Source organism: Sinohyriopsis cumingii, chromosome 17 (genome assembly GCF_028554795.1).
Source record: "Sinohyriopsis cumingii isolate HCF-2022 chromosome 17, ASM2855479v2, whole genome shotgun sequence".
Lineage (NCBI taxonomy): Eukaryota > Metazoa > Mollusca > Bivalvia > Unionida > Unionidae > Sinohyriopsis > Sinohyriopsis cumingii.
Window position 1 is genome coordinate 66,496,108 of NC_142977.1, and position 12,116 is coordinate 66,508,223.

The window sequence follows — 12,116 nt, forward strand, 5'->3', positions numbered from 1 at the left end:
CCGAGGGATAGTTTGTACGGAGGAAGAACCAATGCCACCTGTTTGCTGTACCAAGCCGACGAAGAGAAAGGAGAAGAAATGAAATAGTTGGACGTGTGTTCGTTGTATCCTTACGTGTGCAAATATTGTCGCTTTCCTGTAGGGCACCCACGATTGTTGACGGAACACATCGACCTGAAAAAATTCGACAATACGAAGGTCTGATCAAGTGCAACGTTTTGCCTCCCAAGGACTTGTACCATCTCGTGTTACCTCACCATTGCCAAGGCAAACTGATGTTTCCTTTGTGCCGTACTTGTGCCGAAACGTGCAACCAAGACCAACCTTGTCAGCACACCTAGGAAGAACGGGCCTTGACGGGAACCTGGGTCAGCGTAGAATTGTTCAAAGCTCTGGACATGGGATAGCAACTGTTAGAAGTGTACGAAATGTGTCACTTTCCCAAGACACAACAATACCACAAGGGTGACCCCACACAGAAAGGCATTTTCGCCGACTACGTGGATGCCTTTTTGAAACTGAAGCAAGAAGCCAGCGGCTATCTTTCCTGGTGTCACACTCCCGAAGACGAAAAGACATTCAAAGAGAAACACTATGAACAAGAAGGCATCACTTTAGATCACATCGAGAAAAACGAAGGCAGGCGATCGTTTGCCAAAGTGATGTTAAATTGCTTGTGGGGTAAAATGGCACAAAGACCGTGTTTACCCAAGACGTAATATTTGACAACCTTCCCGCTACTTCCAGATGATTCACGACAAAACCAAATTCATGAAACACGTGGACGTCGTTCGCGACGATTTGATCTTGGTCAATTACGAAGAAGATCTGGACTTTGTACAAGACGACCCTTTTGGAAATGTCATCATTGCGGCTTACGTGACAGCCCATGCTCGCTTAAAATTGTACGAAGCTTTAGAACTGTTAGGGGAACGTGTCCTGTACTTTGACACGGATAGTTGCATTTACATCCATCACCCGAGTCAACATCATTCTGACATCGAAGGAGATCGTTTAGGAGCCTGGACAGACGAGCACCCCGACGACAAGATTCTAAGTTTCGCCAGTGGCGGTCCAAAAAATTACGGCTACGAATGCCGGGACAAACAAGGAGAAGTGCACACGACGTGTAAAGTGAAAGGATTGACTCTGAATTATCGTACCAGTCGAGTGGTCAACTTTGGGGTACTGAAAGAAGCCTTGCAGTCTGGAAAAGATCAACACTTTAAAGTGACCACCTATCAGCCCAACAAGATTGTACGTTTACCCACTCACCACATCGTCAGTCGACCCTTGGAAAAAGTCTATCAAATCGTGTACCAGAAGCGAGTGCGACTTCCCAATCATTTCACCTTACCGTATGGACACGTCGGTATAAAACATTGGTTGTAAGAGGATAGTCACCCACCAGAAGCATGACTTCGCCACAGCAAGAATCGAGTGAGAAACCCGATGAGAACTCCAAGTTCAAACCCTACCCTTTTCCAGTCTTCTTACCTGACTATTGTGATTGTGCCCGTCGTTTGGACACGTTTCAGAAATGGCCTACGGATAGGGAAGGATTACCTTCTTCGCATGTTTTTGCTAGAACAGGATTTGTCAACTTGGTACCTGAGTCAGGATTGGGATACGAAGTACAGTGTTTCGCTTGCGGAGTGAAGTTACGAATGGATCTATGTATCTACAAAGATTCAGCTATTCTGGAACATACTCGATATCTTCCGCACTGTCCTTACCTTTCTATGGCCTTTCCACCCATGACACTACGGTACAATGATGACGGCACCTTAGAGACGGTACCTTCCAAAACTAGACATAAAAAACATAAAAAAGGAACGATGTACAAGCTTGAGACTGCATTGCGACTAGTATAAAAAGGGACTATGGTCAAGATCGATAGTTCATTGTGACTACCTATCAAGATGGAGCGAACAAGATGAATACTTTCAGAGAAACACACAACAAGTTCAGACAGTCACAATTCAAGTGTGGGACTTCGGAAGTGGAATGCGATTGTGAGCCTTGCGATGGGAACGATGCTGTACGCTGTGACCTTAGCGATGCCGTAAAGCATCATGGGAACTTTGTTCTCACTACCCCTAGCATGGAAAGTGATGCTGTGCGTGCCAAACCTGAGGGATGCGAAAGCGATGCCGCTCGTCCTCTTGGACACTTTACTGGGTTTCGTTTTAAAGGTGAATGTTCACCTTCACGTCTACCTCCCTACGGATGTCATCCATCCTTGAGCAAACTCCTGTCCATGTCACCCAACCCACATCGAAACGAACCTGTGAAAGACGAATATTCGTTTCCTGTGCGTTTGTCGGAATACTGCGACTTTGAAAATCGTCTTCAATCGTTCAAAGGAAAATGGTCTAAGTATCCATTTAATTTGGGTCGACAAATCGTGTGTGTCTTAGTGACTTGTTTTCTAGGATTTCGTTTACCAGCCGATTCTTTGTGGACTCTTTACGAACAGTATTTAAAACGCCATTCAACATGAAAGTGGTGCTTTAAATGTTCACGAGAGACTCCTTTTCCTCAGAAGAAGAAATTAAACTGTGGTTCACGCGCAAAGGGCATCACCGTAATGCCAGTGTCGTTTACATCACTCAAAATTTGTTTCAACAAAGTAAAGCCCATCGCACCATCAGTCTCAATGCGCATTACATGGTCTTGTTTAAAAGCCCTTCGAGATAAATCGCAAGTGCAAGTCTTAGCCAAACAGTTAGGGACGCCTTGGCTGACTCAGGCGTACGACGATGCCACTCAAACGCCACACGCCTATTTACTTGTCGATTTGAAACCTACGACCCCCGATAATTTGCGATTTCGTACCCACTTGTTTCACCAGTGGTGCCAAGACGGAGGGCCTGTCATGTACACGTCACCGTCTTCGACTTAACTTCATTCCACAAAAAAAATCTATAAAAACCTCAGACCCTTTTCGTCTGTCTCACACACATTTTGAAAATGACGTCCCTTCAGTCGCATCTTCCGGTCAAATTGATTCGTGCCTTGTATGACATCAGTCGAGAAAAAAATCCACAAATACGAGCTCGTGTCTTAGAAGCTAGTCTTAAAGAAGTCTTACGATGGTTCACGGTGACGGCACGTCAATTACTCCAAGGGATCATTCAGATTCCTCATCAAACCAAACGCTTTTTTGATCGAAACAAAGTCGCTTTGACCCAGCTGGCCGATCTCCGCATCGACACTCAAACCAAAAAACAAATCATTTTGAAACCTGGAGGGAGCGGTACTCTAGGAGGGGTCATCATTCGCTCTCTCTTAAGATGGGATCCTAATATCCCCCAAAAGTTATACCCAAGAAAAAAGTCAAACGAAGCTCCAAGAAGAAGAAAAAGACCAGGTCCCCAAGGAGAACTTCTCCAGTGGCGGAACCCTCCTCTGACCAGACACCACCCCGAAAAAAGAAAAGAAGCCCCCAGAAAAAGAAACAGAGAAAAAGTCCCCAGAAAAAGAAAAGTCCACAGAAGAAAACTAGTCGCAAGAGAGGCACTTCGGCCAGGACGCAACCTTACACTCGCAAACCACGACCTGCCACGGTGGTGACCGCGTCTCCGGCAGCCTCAAGTTCATCCACTTCTCCGTTGATGACACCAAGAACTGAAGAGTACTTGGAACTTCTCCGTTGATGACCCCAAGAACTTCTCCAGTGGCAAGACCCTCCAATTTAGTGGCAGTGGCTGCTGCTCACAAAGTACCTTCTCCCAAAATCAAAGTCCAAGAAAGATCGGGCATGTTACAAAGTTTACTGGATTTGTCCAAGCAAAAACTGGCTCGATTTAGTCCGTTACGTACCCCTGCACGACGTGTCATGCCTGTCCTCAAGTTGATACGACGTAAAGACAATCAGTGGCGACGCGTTCCAGTATAAAAAAGGTGTGTGACCAAGTAGGGTATCAGTGTTTTTGGTGCTCCTGAAGATGTCACCCTCCAGAAAACATCCCTCTTCTAAACAACCCCAAGGAAAGAAAAGGAAAGGACTGCCTCCTCGTTTAGTCAAACATGGGGACATGTTAGCTTTCCTGTCCAAAGCTTCTCCACCCCTGCGAAAAAAACTCATTCAATCGGCTTCCAAAGAGGTCATCGATACCGTGCGCGAATGTTGTTTGAACGTCTTGAAAGGCACGATCCCTTTGTCCAAACACCAGAAACAATGCTTAGGCAAACATCGTCACGTTCTTCGCCAAATGGTTCAAAAGAAAATTCCCCTTCGTCAAAAGAAGAAGATGTTGTGTCCAACGTGGAGGTATTTTACCCCTCTTGTTAGGCCCATTGCTGAAAGGAGTCTTGGGAACCATGTTGGGAGGACTGGTGGGAGCCAGATAAAAAGGCCCTCTGAAGTCCCAAGATCTCAGAATCGACCCCTGACAACCCCATGGAAGGACGAAAACTAGCTTTAGTGCCTTACAAACGATGGATGGAATACCATCGTTGGCAAGAACAACGCACCCCGCATTTACCTCCCAATCCCAATTTGAGCGAGATGTCCCAGTTACAACACGAATTGCAGTCCTTGATGGATCGCCAAGATTTGTCCGAAACAGAAAAAACGCAAAAGTACGGTCAACTCTTGCAACGACTGCAACTCTTTCACCAGAAAGCTTTAGACGAAACAGCTCTACCCACTCTGAAAGATTTTAAGACCTTGATGAAAAGTCCAGCACCATCATCACTACCACCACCACCACCACTACTACCATCCCCAGGGGTCACCAGAGATGCTACCCCACGAAGACCTGAGGAAGAAGAGATGCGAGAAGAGTTTCAAACACCGTCAGCAGCACAAATTTCAAGTAAGATTGCAGCATCCTTGTTGACCCCGTCCCCCACACCCCAACAAGAAGAAATGAAAGCTTGGGTTAAAAAGATGATGTCCACTCCTCCTTCGACAAAAGTGAAAAAAAAGGAAGGGAAGGCAGAAGTGAAAAAAGAAAAGAAGACAAAAGCCATTCCATTGCCACCTCCACCACCACTACCTTCGACTTCTACTCCCGTAGTCCATCGGACACGTAAATCCGTTTCTAAACCACGCTTTCCTCCCACCCAAAGTAGAATCACGGAAGAGTGGGTGACTTATTAACACACCAAAAAAATGGAGAAGGTGTTAGCCAGCATTTACTACGATCCCTCGCATCCTGCAGGTTACGCAGGAGTTCAAAAATTGTATCGTGCTGCCAAAACTCGACTGAAAAGTCTCCGTTTACCTCAAGTGCAACGATGGTTACAAGAACAAGCTACCTACACTTTACACAAACCCATTCGACGCAAGTTTGCCAGAAGTCGCACCCGAGTGGAAGGCATCGATCATCAATGGCAAGCCGATTTAGCCGATGTCTCTCATTTGGCCAGCTACAATCGTGGCTACAAATATTTGTTTTGTGTCATCGACGTCTTTTCCAAATTTGCCTGGGTCGTGCTTTTCACTTCCAAATCGAGCAGCGAGTTAGTGACAGCCCTACAACGAGTGTTGAAACAAAGTGGTCGTCATCCTCTTCGATGGCTAACGGACAAAGGTACCGAATTTCTGAATCAAGCTTCCAAAAAGAATTAAAGAAACGTGCTATTCATTTTTGTACCACCGAGAATCCCGAAACCAAAGCCAGCATCGTGGAACGTTTTCAACGCTTTTTGAAAGAACGCATGTGGAAATATTTTACGCATCACCACACTCTGAAGTACATCGACATCCTACCGCACCTGGTGCAAGCGTACAATCAATCTTACCATCGAAGCATTGGACGTGCCTCGCAAGAAGTGACTCCCGACAACGAAGTGATGGTGTTTGAGCGCCTGTTTGGTACGTCCCCGACGAGGGCTGTCCCCAAGAAAAGTGGAGTGTTGGACGTAGGAGATTGGGTGCGCATTGGCAAAACCAAACACACTTTCGACAAAGGTTACTTACCTAACTGGACGACCGAATTGTTTCGTGTCACTGGACGAGTGCATGGACGTCATCCTGCCGTCTATAAATTGGAAGACATGAACGGAGAAGTGCTCAAAGGAACGTTTTATTTGCCCGAGTTACAACGTGTCACCAAAAAAGAAGACGTGTACGACATCGAAAGCATTCTCGAACGCAGAACCCGTAAAGTGGGTGAACGACGTGTCAAAGAAGTTAAAGTGCGTTGGAAAGGATATCCACCCAGTTTCGATTCTTGGATCGACGCTTCGCAAGTCATCGACTATAAAAAGAAGGGACCATCATGCCCTTTCACACAGACGCAGCTACGTCGACCACTCCTTCACCCAGTTCTTCTCTGCAAGATTTACCAAAACAACCTTTGTGGGTGTGGTGTGGAGAACGTGTACCTAAAACGCAAATCGTCTTTTTCTGCCAAATCTTCTTGGTGTATTGTGTCATCGGGGCAGCCATTGCCAATTTGAGTTTGCAACAAGGAGACAAACAACTGTGGACCATTTTATTGAGCGGTTGCATCGGTTACCTGCTTCCCAATCCCTCCCTGAAATTCTCCTCGAACGGGAACCATGGGAACCTTGTGTCCAGTGCCAGTGTCAGTCACCACTCCAATAACAACAACAACCCCATTTTGGGCGGAGACACGCCTCTGACGTCCAGTAACACCTCGGACAGCCACAGAACTCTGGAATTATGAGTCACCAAAACCAATTTTACTTAACCTTACCCAGTGACAGTTCCATGGAGGTGTTTCCCAACAACACGTTGTGCTGTTACACGGCCAAATTACCTCAGGCCATCCCATTAGATCACGAAGCCCATTGGGAAGTGGTTTTGGTAGAAATGATTCATCCTACACAAATCCAAAACATACTGAAAAGCAAAACACTTTTGAGGTCGAAATCCTAAACCAAGATTTGCAAGAAACCATGAATAAAATCGAGTTTTCAGTTGACGTAAAACCAGCCAACAATCCACTTTTCAGTATCTACATCTTGAAAATTGCGTCAGGGTTTTATTTTAGTGGCCAACATTTGGTGGATACCATTGCTTCCAGGTTCGAATTAGCCTTTGGCAAAGCCCTGAAGAGAATCAAAAAAGGTGTCACCCTGGAGTACCATAAAGTGGCTCGTCGCTTACTGATGAAATTTCAGGATACCCAAACGTTGTCCATCATTTTTAATCGTGACTTGTTTGATATTTTAGGTGGAGACACAAAAGTGGCTCCAAATTTTAAACCGAAGATCAACAGCAATATGGAATTTTACAAGTTTTTTCGATTCCCTTTAGAACTGAACCAAGGACTGAATTTGATGTTTGTGTATTCCGATGTGGTGGAGTATAACGTGGTGGGATACACCTCCGTGCCGTTACTGCGTGTCATTCCTTTCAAAGTGGATAGTGCCACAACCAATGACCAGAAAGGTGGAAACACCTATCACGTCCACCGCGAATTTGTACATCCTCACTATTTGCCCGTCAGTAAGTCGTATTTGGACAGTGTCAACATTCCTATTAAAGGAGATCTGGGACAAAATATTCCATTCACCAAAGGGAAAGTCACGGTGAAACTCCATTTTAGAAAACGGTTCTCTCACGATTCGTAAGTCATGTATCCAGTGTACCGAGGGGTTGCTCGACAGCGAGGACACGGTTTAGGAGATATGCTAAAATCGGCCTTTCGTTCGGTGGCTCCAGTCTTGAAACCGATGGTGACACGAGGATTGCACGCCTTGAAAGATGCGGCACTGACGCAAGGCAAATAATTTCTCCAAAATGTCATCATCGACAAACAAAACCCTAAAGAATCCTTCATGAAGGCAGGCAAAAATGTCTTGCTGCAAACGGGCAAAGACATTTTAGGCCGACGAAAAACACCTATAAATGCCCTGCACGTTACCGAGCCAGGCATTCAGCAAGGACAAGGCAGAAAGAGACGACGAAGAAAACACCCTTTCAACAGACTTCACACGTCTAAAGCTAGAAAGACAAAGAAAAGAAGAACCGTTCGAGACTTAGACGTTTTCGATTATTGAGAAAGAGAAAAAAATGATGCACCGAGAGTCTTGCGCCTGTTCCAAGTCGGAACTGGATCTGTTTGCCATGCCACCCACCATGATGACGATGCAAGAATCCCAATGGGTGGAATTTCATCCCGTCTCCTCATTGACCGATTCCGCTCCCATCGAGTTTGAAATCAAAGGACAGCCCGAAGATTACATCGATCTGAATAGCAGTTACTTGTACCTGAAAGTCAAAGTTCTAGATAAGACAGGAGGTGATATAGACACTGAAGCAGTAGCTCCCGTCAACAATTTCATGCATTCCTTGTTTAGTGGAGTGGGCTTGTATTTGAATAACAAACTAGTCAGTAGCAGCATGGATACTTACCCTTATCGTGCCTACCTGGAAAATCTCTTGACGTACGGAATAGACGCCAAGAACACTCATCTCAATGCCTGTGTGGTATGGGAAGCTGACGATGCAGACCACTTTGAAATATTGGAAACTGATACAAAGAAAGACCACAATGAGGGATTTGTAGAACGAAGAAACAAAATCAAAGATGGAAAGAGTTTAGAACTGATGGTTCGTTTGCATTTGGACATGTGGTTGCAAGAAAAGTATTTGCTGAACGGGGTGGATGTCCGCCTGAGACTGAATCGTAGCAGTACCGCTTTCCATTTAATGGCTGATAGTGACGGTTACAAAACCAAATCCTAGAAGCCAGACTCTACGTACGCCGTGTGGAAGTGTTACCTAAAGTGGGAAACGACATCAGTCAGACGTTGAGCAGAACGACCGCCAAGTATCCCATACGACGCGTGGAAGTGAAAACCTTCACCATTCCCAAGGGACAGCGATCCATGATCGAAGATCATCTGTTCGAAGGACAGTTACCCAAATGTTTGATCGTTGGTATCGTCGAGAACACAGCCTTCAACGGAGCTGCCGATTAAAATCCTTTCTACTTTCAACACTTTGGCGTGTCCAAGATCAAAGTCAGTCGCGATGGCAAAACCTTGTGTACCCGACCTTTCGAACCCGACTTTGACAAGAAGAATTACTTGAGGTCGTACTTGTCCTTGTACGAAGCTACCGGACAGTTAGGAACCAACACCAGTCATGGCATATCGTACGAAGATTATGCAGGAGGCTATGCTTTGTGGGCTTTCGATTTCACTCGTGACCAAGGCAGCGACGAGGGACATTTCCACCCTATAAAATCCGGCCAGATTCGTGTGGAAATTCAGTTTGCAAAACGAGACCCTGATGAAACGGTGAACGTCATCCTATATGCAGAATTCGATAATACGATAGAAATCAACAGTTTGAGAGAAGTCATTCTAGATTATTAGAAGCCATGGAAGACTGTTATCCCTCTTTACAAAGTGGAGAAACTTTGCAGATGGAATGTGAGGAGATCGTGGAAGAAGAATCCCATGACAAAGACGAAGAAGTTGTCATGATGAAGTTAAGATGGCCAGAACAAGAAGCCCATTTAGTCTCCTGTTTTGCCAAACACTTGGTCGAAAAAATGACGGAATTGATCAAAAAAGATTGCTATGGATGTCAAAACGATCATCCCAATCAAATTCAACACGATAAATGCCTGATGTTGAGTCTAGAAGAAAAATTGGACCAGTATCTGGACGAAGCTTGGAGTCTCATCTCGGACGAAGTCGTGTTGCATCAGTGGTATAAAGACTTGCGTGGACATTCTTGTCCACCATTAACCACTCAAGAGATCCATTGTATCGAAGCTCTCCTGAATCAGAGTGAGGAGACGAAACGAAGAAACGGTTATTTGTCAGACATTTTCAAGCAAAAAGTCAGGATCGAATTGATGACTTATTATTACCTGTGAAGAAGAAAAAAAAAAAAAACATGGATACCTGGGAACTTTATTACCTTTTGAACCACAGTTCGTATACGTCTTCTTGGAATCCTGTCGTCTGTACTAAAGATGAACTCCCTCATCGCAAACCTCAAGACCATCTAGCTTATGTGATCAACACGGACGACAGTCATCTCCCAGGAACCCACTGGGTAGCCGTTTACTTTCCTCAAGAAGGATGTGTGGAATATTTCGATTCGTATGGATTGCCCCCTTTGGAAGACGATATCATTGACTTTATGAGAAGAAGTGCTCAGACCACCCGGTTCAATAATGTGAAATTACAAGGCACAGATTCCTTGGTGTGTGGACAATATTGTGTGTATTTTCTGCATCATCGAAGCCTGGGCTATTGCTTAGAACATTTAGTGACTCATTTTGATCCTCGTTCTTCTTCAAGAAACGATGTGAAAGTAGATCAATGGTTTTATGACCATTATGCTTATCTTTTGTCTCAAGCTAGGAAACGTAGTGTCCATCAATGGCCTAATGACATACAACTGTGGAAATCACAATTTCATTCACAACGTTGTCAGCCCTGTCCAAAATAATGTGTAAATTGAAAAAAATGTTTGTGATTTGAAAAAAAAATTGTTTGATGTTATATTGTTGGACTATTGTTAAAGCATGTTAGAGTTGTTGGTTAGTGTTAAGTGATTTTTGAATAAAAAATGTTGTGTTTTGAAAAAAATGCCTTTGTCTTTTGTTTAACTATAGGTATCCTGATTCATGCTCTTTGACTTCTCTCTATCTCTCTCATGACACTCATTGATCGTTCCGCCTCGAAAACCGTAGAGGGATGTTTTCCTTCACGTCCGCGCTTTGACTTTAAGAACCGGGATAGTTTCCAGTCTAACCATCTATTGTCGACTCATCCTCCTACGAAGATGTACTCCAAACTAGCTAAGCTAAACGAAGCCTATGTGAATTTGCATAGAGTCAGACACAATCTGGTACCGAAGCCAGAAGAGATAGAGAATGTGAGAATGTTAAAAGTCACTGAAGACCTGATTGAAGAGCTCTTCAGAGAAGAAGTGAACAGGGAGAAAGAAGAATGGACAGAGAAGTACAGACTTCAGAGACATCAGCAACAGCAACAACAACAGCAGCAGCAGCAGCAGCAGCAGCAACCTGAACCTGACAGAGGCTTTGGCGATTGTCGTATCGACACCAAAGAGTTCTTCTTCTCTTTCCGAAGAAGCAGACCTATCGTCAGAAAGTCTATCCTCAGAGGACGTCGCATTCTTAGAAACTAAAAGATTGCCATAGCAAACAAAAAAAAAAAAAAACAGCCCTTTTCAGGGCTACCCAATACTCTAGAAAAGAAATAACAATCGATTTGCCAATGTGTGTATGTAGAGTAGTGTGAATATAAACACTGACTCTTTTTTATAGTGTGAGTGTATGTGTTTGTGTATATGATTGTGTGTTTGTAAGTGCTCATGTACATTTGTGTGGATAGTAGATTAAGATCATGTTTTTTGCTGTTTGAGGTGTGGGAAGAGTAGATTTGGGGTTTGATTGGATTGCTTTGCGTATGTGAATAGTATATTGAAGTGATTAATGAAAATTTTTTAGAATAGTGATGGGCAGTATAAAAAAGTGAGTGAGTGTTTCTTTTAGGTCCGCGCGTTTGTTTGGTCATGATCTAGGTAAGATCAATTTTGTTTTAGGGGATGTTTTCCTTCACGTCCGCGCTTTTAGTATAAATTGAAAATCGCTCGGCAGTCTAGATACCCTTGTTGACTGATCAAGAGAATGAACACCAGAATTGTAAAGCTTCTAGAACTCCAGATGCACCTGGAATATGCCAGGCGCATACTAAATGAACTGGCCGCGGCGGCCATTGTCGAAGAGGGAAGGATGAAAGAGGAGGAGGAAAGAAGAAAAAAAGAAGAGGAGGAAAAGGAGAGAGGATATTTCAGAATCCCAGAGACAGAAAATTGGGATTCTGAAGCCACTTATCCCGCCTCTGCTCTCCCCCAAAAAAGAGTGAAAACAGACTGGGGAAGAAGATGTGTGTGTGGTGCCAGGCCAGGACTGGTGGTGTCAGGGCTACCCAAACCTTTAGAAAAGAAATAGTAATCGATTTGCCAATGTGTATGTGTGTATGTAGAGTAGTGTGAATATAAACACTGGCTCTTTTTTAATTGTGTGTGTGTGTGTGTGTGTGTGTGTGTGTGTGTTTGTTTGTTTGTAAGCGATCACGTAGGTTTGTGTGGATAGTAGATTATTGGGTTATGTAAGAGCTTAAGTTGGTTTGTGTTATAG